Source organism: Eupeodes corollae, chromosome 1 (genome assembly GCF_945859685.1).
Source record: "Eupeodes corollae chromosome 1, idEupCoro1.1, whole genome shotgun sequence".
Classification (NCBI taxonomy): Eukaryota; Metazoa; Arthropoda; class Insecta; order Diptera; family Syrphidae; genus Eupeodes; species Eupeodes corollae.
Window position 1 is genome coordinate 143,774,431 of NC_079147.1, and position 18,758 is coordinate 143,793,188.

An 18,758-nucleotide genomic window follows, 5' to 3' on the forward strand; every position below is an offset into this window, starting at 1 on the left:
TTGCAGCAGTTTAGGGCTTCCGCTAATTGTTTGGCTGCACGGACCTAACGTTCCACGTTTAGATCCGAAGTACGTTGTCCTTATTTCATTTGCTTGGGTTGTCAACAGTGAATCCGTCCGTATCCGAGGCTTGTTGGTGCTTCGCAACTAAACGTATTTTTTACGTGGCCAGGAGATCACCCCGACGGCACAACCCCCAACCTGGAGGGCCAGATCCTTAGTATAACTCCAAGGGAAGGGAGCCGGATAAACCACTACTTACAAGCCTTGGCTCCGACTATGTCAAAGAAGCCCTATAAGGTGTTCACTAAGTAGTTCAGCCTTACTGGAACTGTAGACGCCACCGTTGATTCCATCTCGAGAATTCGTATGCTGCCGCCTGGATAAGGAGAGATGCCTTAGTGGAAATACCTCTCGCCCCTCTCTCGACTGCTGCCCAAACCAACTTGCCACTGGGGTTGGAACCCAATCTCCAGTTGAGGTACTAGGCACCCGATGTTCACCGCGGGGAGGTGAGAGTAGGAGTTGATAGACAGAGGTGGGTTTTGAGAAAAATCTGTGGACGCTTGTGTCCTCTTGAATGCACATGTCTACTATTTGAACCTTCGTCGTTGCATACAATAATTGTGGAGAATTTGTATAGGATTATGGTACATAATTCTTTCATTTTGCGGTTTCAAAAGTATACCGCTGGAATTCGACATATTTCAAACTGTTGAAAGTCTGACACTTTCGAAAATGAATCGCAACCTACTACAAAAATGATGATTCTGCCACAGACTATGTGTCTTAAGAGGAGATTATGGTTTACATAATTATTGTCCAACTACGCAAGCAATTGGAAAAATTGTGAAGAAATTTGAAGAGACTGCCTTAAGTACATTCTGGTGAATGCAAACTTCTTGCATTAATACATAGCCCATGCTTAGAAAAAGTTCCAAGGCTTAAATGGATACCCAAGGAGGGAGGGAGATTCCGAGAAATATTAAACCTTCAGCTTGGGTCGCTGCCACACCAAGCCTCTCTGCAATTCACCAATTGGGAAAACAAATAAGCGAAATTGTTAGATCATCTGCTTTCCGTATTAGTAGTCCCAAGCAGCTGCAACCCAGAAATAAATTGTTTGATTCCGAATGTATGAGGCTCAGAAAAAAATTATTCGCTTTCCTTAAGTTATTTAGAAGAATTAATTTAGACCATTTTAAGTCTGCATATCTGAAAGCTAACAAAATATACAAACAGGTCTGCGAGGCTAAAAAGTTAAATTACACACTTTATTTAGCGACCAACTTAGAAAGGTGTAAGGATTCAAAGAATTTGGGGTATAATCTAACGTAGTGTCCACTTTAGAGAACAAATGTTTGGTGTAATGAACGGATCCGTTGGGTGGACAAATCTCTTCATGTTCTGTGACCATACTTTAAATTATCGAAGTATTTGTATTAATTTGTTTTAAATTTAAAAATAAAAATAGTCGTCGCAATATCGCTGAATCTTGTCGAAATCAGCAAGAGAATTCTAATAACCTCAACCTTTCGGGCCGTTCGTCAGCGTACGCAATTGCTTTTGTAAGACTACCTATCAGATCGCTGGTGTAAATGCTGAAGAGAACCGGCGAATTCACCGCTCCCTGTTGAAGACCATTTTTACTAGAGAATGTTGTGGTAGAAGTTCCATTGCCCCTTTTGACAACAAACTTTCTACCGTTAGCATATCATAAAGTATATACAACAATGGCTTGCTTATTCCAAGCCTTCTCAGTTTTAGACAGAGACCCTCTAACCATACGGTGTCAAAGGACTTTTCCAAATCAACCAGAACAGCACCTGTGCATTGTTGTTTTGATTTATTCCATTGGATATCAGAAACGAGTTTAGATGCAGCATGAATTGTGTCATGACCCGCCTTAAACCCGAACTGTTCATCCGGAATTATTTTGTTGTCCGCAGCCCACTTAGTCAGAGCCCTGTTGATGATCTTTTCGAAAACTTTTCTGATGATTGACGGGTTGGAGTTGTCCTTCCTCTTTTTCGGGAGAGGATGAACCACAGCGGTCTTCCAAAGAACTGGATAATATGCATTATTCAGTGCATTATTGAAGAGTGTGGTTAAAATGTCAATTGCTTCCATCGGTAAATGTTTTAGTACAACGTTGGATATACCATCGATCCCTGCTGACTTTTTGTTTTTTATTGAGTTGAAGATTAGTTGAAGTTCAACCTTCGTTACTTAAAAGGGACTTGGCCCCGTTTGCTCGGCGATTATGTCATTTGCCAAGGAATCGTCATTGAACCGCATGAAACCGCGGTTCTTAGATCACCATTGTGTCATATTATTTCGAAGGCAAAAGTGATTAAGTAGGGCTCTGTTTTGCAGGTCGTGGTTGGGGCGAATGCTAATATTCACCTTGTTTACTTGCTGGAAAGCACATCCCACCGCCTCCACTTTTTCCTTCGGATCTTTAATTATGTAAAAGTCGTAGTCAAAGATGGCTTCTTCCGGATCTGTTTGCTGTCCTGAGTACCACCCTGTTTTCCTCAGTTCTTTGGAGTTTCAGACCAGAAGGTCATTATATTTTCCTGAATATCTCTGAATTAACTAACTGGGTCTTACGGTCCCGGTACTTGTTAATTGATAACCTGTAGTTTTCCTTTATCAGCAGATTGACATTTTTTTATTGAGGACTTCAGTGTCGTAACCACCAAGTTATGTGGGTCTGTAAGTCGTCTGTATAAGTTTTTGAGTCTTGTCTGTAAGCCATTCTTGTGCCAACGCAGTGCGTCAATAGTCGCGTTTCTGTAAGCGTCCATTTGGTCCCGTTCCTTGTACTTTGGTATTGTCCGTTCCATCGTTCGTTTTACTATTTCGTGCATCTGTTGCAAGTTTTGTTCAATTTCTGTATTTGTCAGGTTTATTTTGTTTGGTGTTTTCTCGCTAGGGCGTTGGTGAAACGAGGCCAACGCATCTTACTGTAATTGTAAGAATGCGTTGCAACGTATTATTCTAACTCCATGCGTTCGTTCGGAATCTGCATTACAGCAGCTAGTCCGCAGTGATCACTATCGTACTCGACTGCCTGTAAGCAGTTTCGAGGGTGATTACCCACTTTGTCTGTTACTGTCAGTTTGGTGTCGTACAGCAAAATATCCAGAAAGGAGCCGCTTCTTGGATACGATGGCTTTTCAGTAGCCAGCAGGTCGACGCCATATTCAACGCTGTAAGGATTCATAAAATTAAAAAGATGGTTACCTCTGGGATTACTGTGTTGATTTCCCTAATCTTCATGTTTGGCGTTCAAATCAACGGCCAAGATGAAATAGTTTTCTTCTAAGCTCAGTTTTAGTTCCCTAAAACCAATCTCGAGTTCTGAAGCAAAGTAAGTGACCTGCGGAGCTCCAGCCGCATGAGCCGCATAAGCCGCAATCATATACATCCGCTTCCCTTGAGAGAGAGAGATGCATACAACGCAAACTTCTAGCGTCTTGAGCTTTCGGAATTCATTGTTGTATATGACTTTATAATTAATGCCTTTTCGTATAAAGAGAGAGCGATACCGTCCCCTTGAGTGGAGTCGGGCCGGTCTCTTCTTACGATATTGTACTTTATATGAGTCAATTTGTGTTTGTGGTCTAGCTTAGTTTCGCTAGCCATAAACACATTGGGACTGTTGTCTGAAACAATTGGAACATGTTGGCTCTTCGTTCAATCCTAATCAGTGAATTTACATTCACAGCTAGGACTTTAAGGCGCGTCTCTGGCAGCGCGCCCATTATGGTCTAAATTGCGACAGGCCAGGCAACAAAGAGTAGAGATGATCTACCCTTTTGCCTTGCTTCTTTATCTGACTTTGCAGCCCTGTTAGTTGACCTTGAATGCTCAACAACAAGGCTACAATGACAGGCTGCACCTCTGGTGCCTTAGGCACAGGGACCTTTATGGCAACCGTTGGTGTGGCCTGTCTCGTGTTCCCATTCTCTGACACCATTTGGGCGTAGGAAAATTTGGGATCTACAAATTTTTGTGTTGGAGCCTGTCGAACTGTTCGACTTCTTTCTGCTTTTTGGCTGGCCTGTTTTTGCTTCATAACTTGGACCTTAGGGCAACCCTTATAGCTAGCCGGGTGCCCTTGGTTTCCACAAAGGACACACTTGAGCAGGGTCAAATCCTCAACCCGCTCATTCCCCAGCTTGCATTCTCTTTCTTTGTGGGTTTCTGAGCACCTGACACAGCGCAACTGCATACTGCAGTTGGCATTGGCATGGCCAAACTTCTGGCAGTTCGTACCTTGTAAAATGCCGTCGTGCCTTTTTAATGTGTCCCAGCGTGCAGTTTCATAGTCGAGAGATTTAATTTTCTTCACACTCTCAAAACTGCTGATGTTTCGTGTTCTGACGTCACACCTTTAGATTTTTCTTCCATTTTTTGTTATTAGCGTTCCGCTTAGCTGGATGTCTCTTTCACATTGGTGATTTGAACTCCAACCTTGGCTTAATGGACGAGTTCAGTTCTAATCCGTCGAATCCAATTGGTCTAAAAATTAAAGGAAACATTTTCGAGAGTTCGCGAATAAAATCCCCCAGCACAAACAGTTTAATAACTTGAGGAAAGCGTTTTCAACCAAGATTGAGAGGCAGAATCCCATAGTTTGCAATTTAGACTATAAACCCTTAGACTTTCGTGCAGACAATTTTAGGGAAAGGGAAAAACACATCGCAAGGTGACCTTACTCAGTATTCCGACACTTTACGTAGGGCATTAAGCCATACTAATTTTAGTTTGGTGTGCAAATTATAGAAAGGATGCACACTTTCGTTTTCTCCTTGTGTGGACCACCTGTCACACACATTAAATAGGCCGTCTTCGTGACTCATCCGTCACACAATTGTGTATTTTGTGACCGCCCGTCACAAATTTCTAAACTGAATGAAAATGTGGACCCTCTGTCACACAACCGCATTACCACTGAAACCTATTTTGTTTGCTTTTCCAAAATACAATACAAGAACAGGTCACTGACTGATGGAAAGCAGGATTCTACTGAACTCTTAAAATATATATGAGATAGGCTAGTGAAACTTGTTGTGGTAAATTTTACCTCAACATTGTGTTCGGACGCGCGCCGCGTGCCGCCGCCTGCACTAGGCTACCGACTACTTATTTAAACAGTGGTACAATGACAACTTAGGAAATGCTCAAACACTTTTAAATTTAAATTGCAAATTAAAAAAAAAATATTGTACACTTCTTCACTCGCTTAAGTCAATTAACGACAATAGTCCATCGCACTTACCATCATGTCACGGGTACTACTATATTCTATACTATAGAACGACTGTCACGGTCAATTTGGATCGTTATGGTCATATGATAACCGGCGACTTTTTTTTTGCTATTGAAAAATGCGACTTGAAGAATATGTGGTTTCAATAAGACGGGGCAACATGCCACACAACTCGAGCGAATATGAGACATTTTTTCCGCCCTAAGATCATTCGATCTGACAACGCTGGACTATTTTTGTGGGGCTACGTGAAAGGCCGTGTTTATGCAGATAAACCTTTAACTCTTGAGCACTTTAAAAAGAAAATTCGTCTAGTTATGGCTGAGTTAACGCCAAATATATGTCAAAAAGTGGTCGAAAACAATTCGCGTTTCCCACAGAATTTCAACGTTCAAACTTCACAAAAAAAAGAGATATCATCAAAATACTTTATTTTATGTGTGTTTTATTTACGTTTACTTTTGAAACCGCAAAAAAGATAACCCAGTATTATATGAGTATTCCATGAAAAAAATGTGTTATCCTTATTCACTCAGAATCCCGTTAATTCACTATAGTCTTTCCCTTCATTTAACTGTTTCGAATTATAACATTTGTAACTCTTATGGCTGAAAATAAATGTCTCCACTAGTCGTTCTACAAAAAATATCTAGATGCCGTCCTACTCGACTTCCACAATGAAGTACTATGATTTTCATATACAAAAAAAAAGATAAAGCTGTTGGAATCTTGGAATGCTTTCATAGGTAAATGTAAGGTTAGTATAAACATAATACTATTTAAAAAATCCTTAACAGAACATTGATAAACATTTTTAAGTGATCATGGTTAAATGTCTGGAGCCGCACTTGGGTTGGTGTGACATTAAGAAAACAAAGTTGATTAAAAGAACAAAATCTCATTTATCAAATTCCAAAAACAATCCTATAATTTCGCTATGCCAAAGACCATATGCATGGATAGTAACGTATGTGTTTCAAAATAGAGAATCAAAAAACAACTCTTACCATTTTCAAAAACTATTGACAATGCTCAGGACCGCCGCCCGCGGACGGCCTCAGCTACAAATAATTTACAACCAGAATGTAAATAGTCTCCGGACAAAGACCAACAAGGTCTTAAAAACTTATTTACTCACAGAAACCTTGAAAAATATTTCTTTTGTTAACTGCGCTGTTATCGATGGAATAATTTCATTTGAACTAAATCAATTATGCAATGTCAAACACCGTGGCCTTCTGTACTTTTCTGACTCCAATAACTCAGATGGACACATATTACTCGACGATACAAAACTCATTGAGGAAGATACAGACATTCTATCCGTATCCTTACGATTGTCAGAACCTCACAAAACATGAGCCTTAACAACAAATTTGTAACATGGATATCTTCATATCTCAAAAACATGTTATATAATGTTATTCATAATGTTTTACTGTTAACTCTGGTGTACCTCAGGTTTCAACGAACTTCTGTTCAAACGAGGTTATTCTATGTAACTTCTATATGACGATAATATAAAAAACTGTTATTATTTTTAAAAAAGATCTTCAACATTTCTTCGAAATGTGAAATCAACAAGCTGTTCATTGAAAACAATTTCAAAGAAAAGTTCCACTCACAATGGATTTTTTTAATAGAAAAAATCTACTACCCTACATCAACTTCATCTTGACGCCAGGCATAACTCATTTGACTCTCTCGAAACAAAATGTTCAATGATGAAAACCAAAGACAGCTATAACTAGCCCCGTAAAGCTCATCCTTTTTATATATGTTGGAGTTCCAGTTGCAAGTTATAGGAGTCTACAATTTGCTACTATCATATTATATGCTGCTACTTGAAGTAAAAAAAAACACCAAACAAATCGAAATATGGTTCGCATTACTTTATTCAAAAATAAGTAAGAACTTCTTGGAGAGTACGTACCCAATTTAACCTAAGCAAAGAGTTAAATCGACTAAGCTTCCGCTTGCGTCCTTGCATTGTTCGCCTATATCAAGTGATGAAAAAAAGATTTAGTGTTTTTGTTTTAGTAAAGTATGGCGCTTTATAGTTACCTAATCCTAAAACACTAAGGCTGACTTGTACACCATCTTTATAACATTTACAGGGTCCCAATGCTGCATTTGAAAAGGCAACCATTGCGAATAGAACGATCAACATCAACTTGAATGCGTACATTTTTTGAAATTTACAGTAGAAACTTTCTAAAGAGAAGAACAATTAACTATAATTAATTTCAAGCGATGTCTCTCGCTTTTATTCTGCAAAAATTTCCAAATTTCCAAATTATAAAATCGCAAAACGTGAAAACAAATAATATTAATTTTATTTACACATTATTTTATTAACAATTGTGTCGCTTCGCTGTCGACACATTAGATAATGTATTATTTTAGTGATTTGTTTGTTTAAAAAAACGTGTAGATTTTAATACCTAGATTTATAGCCTTGTTGTGATAAAACCCAAGTTACCTAAATGAAATGCATTTATCTTTTTATTGTATTGTCGAAAAAAATGTTGACTAAAATTGTGTGTAGAGGTTGTTTCAAGGTGAGAGGTAGATACGGCTTATTTTTAAATTATGAAGAAAGTGTGTCTCAAAAAGCCTGTTGAATAAAGCCATTTTTAAGTAGTATTTCAACTCAGGTCAAAAAATCGGCGTTAGATATATATTTCTAAGAGACACCAGAATATATTAAATAGAAAAAACAGAAAAAACAGAAATGAATATCAATGAAATTAGGTGGCGCAACAGTCCGTTGAGAACTAAGGCCTAGTGACTTACAGAGATGGAGGCGACGTACAGTTTTATGCCGAATCCGAACGGCTAATCTGAGAAAGCACTTTTCATGATAACAATTACTCTTGGAGGATTTGTCAATGTGCTCGTGAAAATACTTTAGATTGCACGGGCGCAAATGGTATGTGGAATGTGTCATGTGCCATGATAGTCCTACTCAGTAACCATCACGCCAGTTATTTATGGGAACCGCCATACCTGTAGCAAGAGAGTCCTTTCTTTCATATTTTTTTAGGTTATCATATTTTGTCGTTCCATAGTTTGGAAGCATGCATTTTCGATAAAACAGCAAGATGCCAGACTTTGTCAACGGTTTTATAATCTTAATTGCAAGAAAAGTTGTACTGCCAGTCATTAAGAACCTTTCGTTTCTCAAGCTGATCATTGGAGGGGGAGGAGGATTCGCATTTTTCAGGGACAGGCTGGACAAATGCTGTCTTCCATCCGCTCGGAAAGAGGCCTGCAGAGTAGGAAAGATAGAAAACCTTACGCAGTGGTTTTGTCAGCGTTGAAGAACAGCTCTTGAGAACAATAAGGGAATACTATCCGGGCCAGCGGGTTTGTGTATGTCAAGGTCTTTCAGTACTCCTGCAACTGCGCGAGTGCGAAAGAATATTCGCCTCATATAATCCTGTACGCTCTCAAGAACAGGATGACTCATGATGTTCTCCGAAAGCGTCGAGTTAACAGCTTTCTGTGCAAACAAATTGGATTTATCAACCGAGCTTACATAGGGAGTGTCATTATGGACGAGCGTTGGAACCGAGGATAACGTACGAATGTACATTTTTACAAATGACCAGAAATTGGTACTACCTTCGGTACATTGTAGTATTTTTACCTTAATTCTGTAGGTATGTTATTTGTTGATTGTTAAGTACTTTTATTAGTCTATAAGAGACATTATTGCTCTGCTCGATGAATAAATAAAAATAAAAAGAATAAAAAAATGTCTGGTATACAAAAATTTGGTTAGTCTAATATGACTGTTGCAGGTCTTTCTAGCTTGTTTGAACTTATTCCGTTTTTAAATGCGGAAACTTTAAACTTTGATCCTAATAACCTCTTCACAGCTGGAATTTTCTTTGGGTTTGATAAATTTTAACCTATTCGGGATAAAATTTCTGATTCCACAAAGAATTAAATTTGTAACTATATCTGCGTTTTTTTTTATAATAAGCGCACACTCATTCCACATTCGCATAGTACGGCTAAAGAACGAATCTTTGTACTTGACAGTACGACCGAAGTTGGGCTCGAGGGTATATTGATGAGCATTCCTAGAAGCGCGAGTATTACGGTTGAACTGTTTAAGGAAGGGAGGAATGCAGCTGGCTATGTCTCTAGAGCATAAACCATTAAAATAACGGTAAAAGAGGGTGAGACAAGAAACATTTCGACGATGTTCAAGTGACGTAAATGATCTTATGATGGTAATATCACCAATCAGTCTAAATGCTCTACGTTCAATACTGTCCAAGAGGCTTAAGTAAGTTGCAGGAGCACCAGCCCAGATATGGGAGTTATACTCAAGCTTGGGACGTATATAAGTCTTGTAAATAACAGCCAGATCAGAGGGGGAGAAAAACTTCTTGCATCGCCTTAGAAAACCCAAACATCTTGCGGCATTTTTGGCGACATCGCGTATGTGATCATTCCATAAAAGGTGGTTGGTGATACACATACCGAAAATATCGAGATGTTCAGTTTCCTCGATGCAAGTGCCATTTATGGATAATGGCAGGGGGGGTATATTTCGCTTTAACGATACAAGACACCATTGCGTTTTCGAAGCATTAAATTCCACGCGGTCTCTTATCCAATGAAGGAGGGATTCATGAAAACCGAAAGCACGCATTTTCGATAAGAGAGCCTGATGCCAAACCCTATCAAATGCTTTTGAAGTATCTAGTGCAATAATCTAACTTTCTCCAAAACTATATAAAGATTTGTTCCACTCTTCGGTGAGATGAGCCATAATGTCGGTCATTAAGAAGCTTCCGTTCTTCAAGATATTTCTTGACCTGATAATTAATCAGCGTTTCCATGACCTTGGAAAGAAGGGACGTAAGTGCAATCGGTCTGTAATTAGACGGTGAGGAAGATTCGCCTTTTTTGAGAATAGGCTGGACAAAAGCGGTTTTCCATCCGCTCAGAACTAGACCTAAGGAGTAGGACAGATGAAAAAGCTTACTCAGTGGTTTTGCCAGCGATGAAGAACACCTCTTCAGAACAATAGCGGGGATAACATCCGGACCAGCAGATGTATGTATGTTAAGATCTTTTAGGACTTTCGCTACAGTACGAGTGCGAAAAAAGATTTGCCCCAGGTGGAGTCATAACACTCACTGGCAGCGTTGAATTTGCGGCGAACTGCCTAGCAAAGAGATTTGCTTTCTCTAAGGAGCTAACAAATGGAGTGTCATTCACAACGAGCGTAGGAACCGAGGAAGAGGAAGAATTTCTCATGGTTTTTTACAAATGACCAAACATTTTTACTGCCTTTGGGACATTGCAGTATTTTTTGCCGTAATTTTTGATCATGTACAAATTTGGTCCGTCGAATATGGGCGTTGCAGGTCTTCCTGGCTTGCTTGAACTTATTCCGGTTTTCCTCAGTTGGATTGGCTTTAAAACAACGGAAACTTATCTTCTTGACCCTAATGACTTAGATCTGATGCTTTTAACCCTATTTCGGATAAAAGTTCTCATTCCCAGGAGAATCAAACTTGTGATTATATCAGCGCTGGCGTCAACGTCAATTTCGAGGAAGCATAGTGACCAGTTAAAGATCCTGAAGTAATTATTGAGACCGGTCCCAGTTGGCTTTCTCGTATTGCCAAACGGTTCTCTTAGGAGCTCTTTCTTTAACTGGAGAGTTTTTACACTAGAAATTTGCTGATATGACACAATGGTCAGATGTGCCTTGAGGAGATGGAACACTAATATTGTACTTACCAGGGTCAGAGGTAAGAAACAAGTCAAGAGTGTTTTCTGCTCGACCTACCAAAAACTGATAAGCAACATCATTCCTTATGTATATGGCGAGACCATGGTGGGAAAAGAATAATGGCACCAAGTTATACCCTTAAATAAAGAATTCAGTGGGATCGGAATCCTCACCCACTTGGGTTTCACTTAGTGCCAATACAGCTGGCCTGTTTAAAGCAGTATGGAAGTACACCGAAAGAAAATTCGCTATAAGCCCACGAATATTAAAATAATCTACCCTGAAATTTCCAGCCTTTGCAAATAAAATAATAACAAAAACCAAATCCACATCGGTATGGAGGAAGCATAGTGACCAGTTAAAGTTGCTGAAGAATTCATTGAGACCTTCCCGTGTGCTAATACTGTCAAACGGTTCTCATAGGAGTTTTTTCTTTAACTGAGTTGTTTGACATAAGAAATTTGCGGATACGCTAGAGTGGTCTGATTTGATTGTGAATTTATTAGGATGAGAGGTAAAAAACAAGTCTAGAGTGTTGGCGGATTGACCTGCAGCATCAGGAATTCGAGTTGGCTCCTAAACAAGCTGAGTTAATTGAAATTACACCTTCGATTGTTGTCTGGCCAGAAATCAAGAAGAGTTATGTACATTAAATTGACCAATTAATTTTTTGAATGGAGTTGGAAAGATAATCAAATTCGTTAAAACTTGAACTTCTGTCCAGGATTGGACTTATTTACCAAGAATTTTAACCAGAAGAAGTTATAGTTTGTTTAGAGCACACACCATATTGTGGTATAAGTTGATATACCACAATATGTTATTATATATTTGTTATACATACAGCTAATCCACGGTGATTCCAAGTAATCAGAATCTTTACCTATTGGAGTTTCACTCAATGATAAAACAGCTGGCCTGTGTGTCTCAATGTGAAATTCTTTCTAAACCACTCTGAATTCACCAAACATTCCAAAATTTAAAACTAACAAAACACAATTCGGACAATTACCTATAATAAATGCTTTAACTAGAATCCTATTTAATCTTTTCAATAACAGATTTCAACTAGTGTTATGCCTTAGTAAAAATCTGTGTACTGATCCACCCCTGGTTAGCTAGATATCACGTATGATTTACTTAAAGTATAGCAGGAAGGGTATGATAAGGGCGAAACTTTGGTTGCTAGAAAGAGAGCTTCTTCAGGATCTGCTGAATTGTGAATATTTTATCTACTGTCAACTTTCCTGTTACACACTGTTGGGTTGCGTTGCGTTGACTGTGGTTCCACTATATGATGTTTCCAATTTCGTCTTTGCAGACTTCGGCTCTAAGTTTATGAATTCGTGAATTTCGCCTGTTCATACAACTTCCGAACTTAATTTTTGTTTTTAAGCCGTTCAACATCTTCGACCCCACGCTTCTAATTCTCTCTATTTTTTCGTTCTGAGAAGTCGGTGGATCTCTCTCCTCTTCTGATCATAGAGCTCGTGAGGAACTCTTCTTGAATTTATTCCGCCAGATATTTTATCTTTTGATGTTATAGTGTTCATAGTTGATAGTTTAGCTGAGCTTTTGATGGTCGTATTGACATACCTGTTGTATGTCTCGTTTTGATGTTGATAATTTGCTGATCTTTGTTGTTTGTATTTGGTTATAGTGCAGTATTTTTTGTTCGGAAATAATTGTTGGTATATAATCTATCTGTGGGTTTCTTTTCGACGTTTATTATTATTTCTGTTCTTACTATTTTCCGGTCACTATACAAATAAATGTTCTTAATCATATATTTGTCTCTTATTGTTTCTATTTTGTTCATCAGAAATAGTTATATTTAATATTTTTGTTTTAACATTTGGTGAGATCATCGTACCATTTTATTTTCTTAACTCTTGGCTCTTCCTGGTCTTCATCCAAGATAAGTGTTCTAACATTAAAAGTGCAGATATTAACAGTTTCATGTTGGTTCTTGTGGGTAAGATTTTGTGTTTGATTCTAATTATTATTACTTTTGCGTGGGTCGTGTGGATCTTCTAATCCCACCGTGATCAACCGGGTTGAAAACCATCAAAACCAAATTTGGGTTCTTAATTTGTCCGATATTGCGTGTCTTTAAAATATAATTAAATAGCTTTTCGTTTGACAAATCAATTAAATAACATATGAGGGTATATTTACTCAGACCATCTTCAGGATATAAGTAGGCAGCCCTTCTTTGCTTCCATTCATATGTCATGGCTTAATGTCTTATGTCTAGATTATAGCTAGGCAAACCAAGCACAAACTGTTATTACAATAATATCTTTGATAAAACATCAGTCATTATCTGCGGATCTCGTACTAAAATAAAAGAACTAATTGTCTTTGAGTTACAAACTGAACTCCACTCATTTTTGTTAATAACGAAAATATAACAATGTATTTACAATCCATATATTTCAAATTAAGAATCTGACCGATAATTGATCTAGATTGTGTTATGTTACCACAATACAACCCGTGAAGCCTAAAGTTTTTTTTACTGGTACTGCCTCTGGCGAGACATTGACAAAACCTCCAAGAGTAATTCTTGTCATGAAAAGTGCTTTCCCAAATTAGCCGTTCGGATTCGGCATAAAACTGTAGGTCTTCTCCATTTTTGACATGACTCGCACACAACAATAGTTGAGGGTTGTAAGTCACTAGGCCTAAGTTCTATTTAATATATTCTGGTGTGTCTTAGAAATATATATCTAACGCCGATTTTTTGACCTAAGTTGAAATACTACTTAAAAATGGCTTTATTCAACAGGCTTTTTGAGACACACTTTTAAAATAAGCCGTATCTACCTCTCACCTTGAAACAACCTCTACACACAATTTTAGCCAACATTTTTTTCGACAATACAATAAAAAGATAAATGCATTTCATTTAGGTAACTTGGGTTTTATCACAACAAGGCTATAAATCTAGGTATTAAAATCTACACGTTTTTTTAAACAAACAAATCACTAAAATAATACATTATCTAATGTGTCGACAGCGAAGCGACACAATTGTTAATAAAATAATGTGTAAATAAAATTAATATTATTTGTTTTCACGTTTTGCGATTGTATAATTTGGAAATTTGGAAATTTTTGCAGAATAAAAGCGAGAGACATCGCTTGAAATTAATTATAGTTAATTGTTCTTCTCTTTAGAAAGTTTCTACTGTAAATTTCAAAAAATGTACGCATTCAAGTTGATGTTGATCGTTCTATTCGCAATGGTTGCCTTTTCAAATGCAGCATTGGATCAATGTAAATGTTATAAAGATGGTGTACAAGTCAACCTTAGTGTTTTAGGATTAGGTAACTATAAAGCGCCATACTTTACTAAAACAAAAACACTAAATCTTTTTTTCATCACTTGATATAGGCGAACAATGCAAGGACGCAAGCGGAAGCTTAGTCGATTTAACTCTTTGCTTAGGTTAAATTGGGTACGTACTCTCCAAGAAGTTCTTACTTATTTTTGAATAAAGTAATGCGAACCATATTTCGATTTGTTTGGTGTTTTTTTTTACTTCAAGTAGCAGCATATAATATGATAGTAGCAAATTGTAGACTCCTATAACTTGCAACTGGAACTCCAACATATATAAAAAGGATGAGCTTTACGGGGCTAGTTATAGCTGTCTTTGGTTTTCATCATTGAACATTTTGTTTCGAGAGAGTCAAATGAAGTTCAATGAAAGCTATAACCAACCTTAAACAAATTTCAATGATGAAAACCAATGATGCCTATAACTGGCGGATAAGTATTACGAATATATGTATATTGACTTCAAATAGTAAGCTAAATCAATGGGTCCGATTTATCAAATTGATCTCGATTCAATGATCCTTAGATATGTACATGTCTGTTCGTTCGTTCCTTAGTTGGGAAGTTCTTACGCCTGGGGTATCATTTTTCTCTCTCTCATCGACTTCAAATATATAATAATAATAATATCAAAATGGGCAAAATGTCTTACTGCAGTAATTTAAAAAGTGTGAAAGATTTAAGTAAGGTCGAATATCCGTCTGACTAAATATGCTATGGACTTCAATGCGAATCTATATTGTACATTTTCTCGTCATAAATATATAAATAAATTGGGTGGCGCAACAGTCCGTTGTGAATCAGGGCCTAGTGACTTACAAGGACGAATCCAAACGGCTAATTTGAGAAGGCACGTTTTCATGACAAGAATTACTCTTGAAGAAATTGTCAATTCCTCGCAAGAGGCAGTACTCGCGAAAATTAATTTTCTGGCACACGCAGGGATTGAACCCAAGGTCTCTTGCACGACAGTCCAACGCATTAACCATCATTTTCTCGTCATACCAAATTTTATAAAAATCTTGAGAACGATCGAAGGTTGACTTCACTTATTTCATAATATGATGTGGTACGATATGATATTGTTGTTAACATTTGGTACAAATTTAAGAACAAAATAAATGAATGGTTGTTTTGCAAAACTAATAATCTACAATAAATACTTTTAAAAATTGGTACAAATTTATTTGTAAATTCAACAAATTCTATCAAAAATGCCGGACTAAATTTTTTAAGTGCTTAAAATTCAATAATTGATTGCATACTTTTAAAATTCCTTATAAATAACAACTTGGATAAAAAGGGTTAAGCGAGGAATCCTTTCAATGATTCTTTTTCGAATACTGTTGAGATGAGAAGTTGAATTCTACGCGGTGTTTATTTCCCGTTGTACATTTTACTGTGTTTAGTTGGGTGGTTCGTTTCGGTACGAGAATTTTTTTTAATGTAATAAGCTGCGGTCCGAAAGTTAGTTAGTTAGTTTATACCAAGACTGATTTTTTTTAATTCTACATATATTAAGTGGAAGTATTGCAGTAAAAGCCTTTTTTGAAAGTATCTTTTTTAGAGAAAAACTTATCTAAGTCAGCTTAGCAATATATTTTTAAAATCTGTTTGAAAGCAACCTTTTAATATTTTTCGGTTACAAAGTCATACGCTCACTAACTAGGAATCTTACGATTTAAAAAAATTCAAATAAATCCTAGTGGGACATGTTTTCTTGCCTTAAGTTTTCAACAATGCATTGGCTATTTTTTGTAGTGATTTACATATTGTGTCCTTTTTTTGGATATGGAGAAGATCTAAGAGCCTCTGTTTCGTCCAATAAGGAACATACCTACAATACGATGTTTTTCGTGGGTAAGTCGTAACAATAAAAATTATTTGAACAAACTTCTGGGGAGATTTCCGAAAAATTAATGAAGTTCTAGAAGAGCTGGAATACAAAACGTTACTGTGAAAGTTATAAAAATTAACTCAAACCTTAATTATGAGAAAAAAAGTGGATTCAGTTGCTTAAGGACGAAGTGAAAATTTTATTTTATATAGAGTGGGTAGCAGCTTGAATGATCCAGCCCTTTTTGTAAAATTCAAAGCTTGGTTTCTCGAACATAAATCAAATATCCACTAGGTCAAAACTACACATCATCATCCCTTGAACACGTATGCTACTTTTCAATGGGAAAAGTAAATTAATAAAATAAGAGTATATTAAGCTGTTAAACATACAGACTTCATATAACTGGATCGCACGAACTTGCTCCTTTATGCAAAGCGTCTGTTTAAAAAAGTACCTATATAAAATTTAAAAACATACCTGTAAAATAAGTTTGTCTTCAAAGATATAAAAACCTCAATTTTTCAATTTTTTGTTTGAAAATCGTTAGACTGCATTATTTTTGTTATGCAGTTGTTAGTCTGGACGAATCATCTTCATATATATTATTTCGTTAGCATGTCGCCATTTTTCGGCTCTCATACGGAACTAATTTTAACAAATAAGGTGTCAAAACAAAGACAATTTCCCGTAGACTATTGTATTTTATTCAATATTAATTTATAATTTGTTGAAAAAGCTTAACTTTTTATATTTTTATAATAATAAAAGAATGAAATACTCGGAACATATTATGTTAAGGGAAATGGTTTGTATGTTCGAATACACACCATTTTTTGTCGGTAAGCTAGTTTCCAGGTATTTCCTTTGTATATACAAAGGCGCTATTCATCCCAAAACACAACTCATCCCGGAAATGCAAAATACTTGTAAGCATACTTAACGAAAACAATAATTGTTTGTGTATTCAACTAGTTCGTTCAAAGCTTTCTTTTAATTTCATATTAGAAGAACCAGGATGGAAAATATATTATCTGAAAATAAGAAAGAGGCAGAATATGTATGTTTAAATTGTAAACCGATCGCCTATTGATTGTGTAGTTCGGTAGGTGTCTAAAACGGAAAAAGAATAGTTCATTGGCGTGCTGAGCTTTAAGCAGATAGATAGAAAAAGACATGTTTATGATGATAATGAAGGAATGTCATTGGTAGGTAGAAGGTAATTACTACGATCCAATCACATTCCTTCTTTCCTACAAGTTTTCAGCACAAAAATGGAGTTATTACGTTTAGTTTTTTTTTCGTTAAAGTTTAAAAAAAAAACAGGCATACGAACAGGTACAAGAAATTGCTTTTCATGTGTTGTTTACAGTCAGGCTCTTGGGCGTTTTAGATTTCTTTAACTTATACTAAGTATTTATTCTTTAATATAGGCGAAGGCAAGTAAAATATGTGTGAAACAACCTTTTTTAATAGAGCAATATTTTAAAATTTAAATGCCATTTTATAAATTAAAATTGATTTTTCTAATTTTTTTTTTTCGAAAATCGTTAGAGCGTATTCTTTTAAATTAATGTTTTATATATAAACTTTTTCAATTTTGTTCTAAAAATATTGTTGGTAGGCAGTTGTTTAGTGATTGTAAATAAACGTCAAAAAATGTTGGACCGTTTTTGAAATATAAAATTAAAAAAAAGAAAACAAAATTTTTTTAAATATCCAAACAAAACAAAAATTGCACATTTAATAATCAAATGATGTTAAGGCAATATAAGAGCTCGTTCAAAAAAAATATTGAAATCAGTTCATAAGTTGCTGAGAAAATTCAAACACAAAATAACGATTTTATGAGTGGTACCTTTCCGGAGCAATAATAACATTTTAGAGAAAATTAAAAAAAATCTATCGGTTTGTTATTGAGGAAATTCAATTTTTCGTTTTTCTACCAAAAAAATGTATAGGGGCCACTATTAGTTTTGATCTTAAAAAAAAGGAAAAATCGCCTAACGCGAATCTGCTGAAAACCTTAACTTCCAAGTTTGAACTCGATCGACCCAATAGTTTATTCTGTAGGAGCGTGGACAGACATACCGGACAGACTATATATCGCAAGTAAAAAAAAACCTATTCTGGATGAGTGGAAAAAGATAACCCTAGAAACCACACACAAATTGGAGGAATCAATGCCCAAACGGCTAAAAGCTGTAAAAAAAATAGCGAGCGTTACTATACACAATTTTAAATGTTTAATTTATCGAATAATAAATGTTAGTTTTGATGTTGTTTCAATTTGTTTAAAGTGGATCAACTAAGCTGTAACATTAAATTTGGCTGTTTTTATAAAAGTTGTGGTGTCTTTTTTTGTTTTTTAAAGTGGCATGATTATGGAACAAAATTAAGTTGCAATACGTACCTGATTTCAATGTAAACTGTATCTTTTTTGAGAGTGGCGTTACAAGGGTTAAAAAGTTTTTAGATTCGCTGGCATACCAATCGCTACATGTAAACTATTACGAATGCAAGATACTATGAA

The 18,758-nt window shown here is 36.3% G+C and overlaps 1 protein-coding gene and 1 long non-coding RNA gene across 2 annotated transcripts in view; one reads left to right on the forward strand and one right to left on the reverse strand.

Moving 5' to 3' along the window:
- The window catches only part of LOC129943438 (nicotinamidase), a 195,501-nt gene that overhangs the window by 104,005 nt on the left and 72,738 nt on the right, over positions 1-18,758 (reverse strand). The gene's annotated exons all lie outside the window — the stretch shown is intronic.
- Positions 13,918-14,562, forward strand: LOC129943440 (uncharacterized). The gene is made up of 2 exons (XR_008781246.1): positions 13,918-14,375; positions 14,443-14,562. It is a non-coding gene; the product is annotated as an uncharacterized LOC129943440 (long non-coding RNA).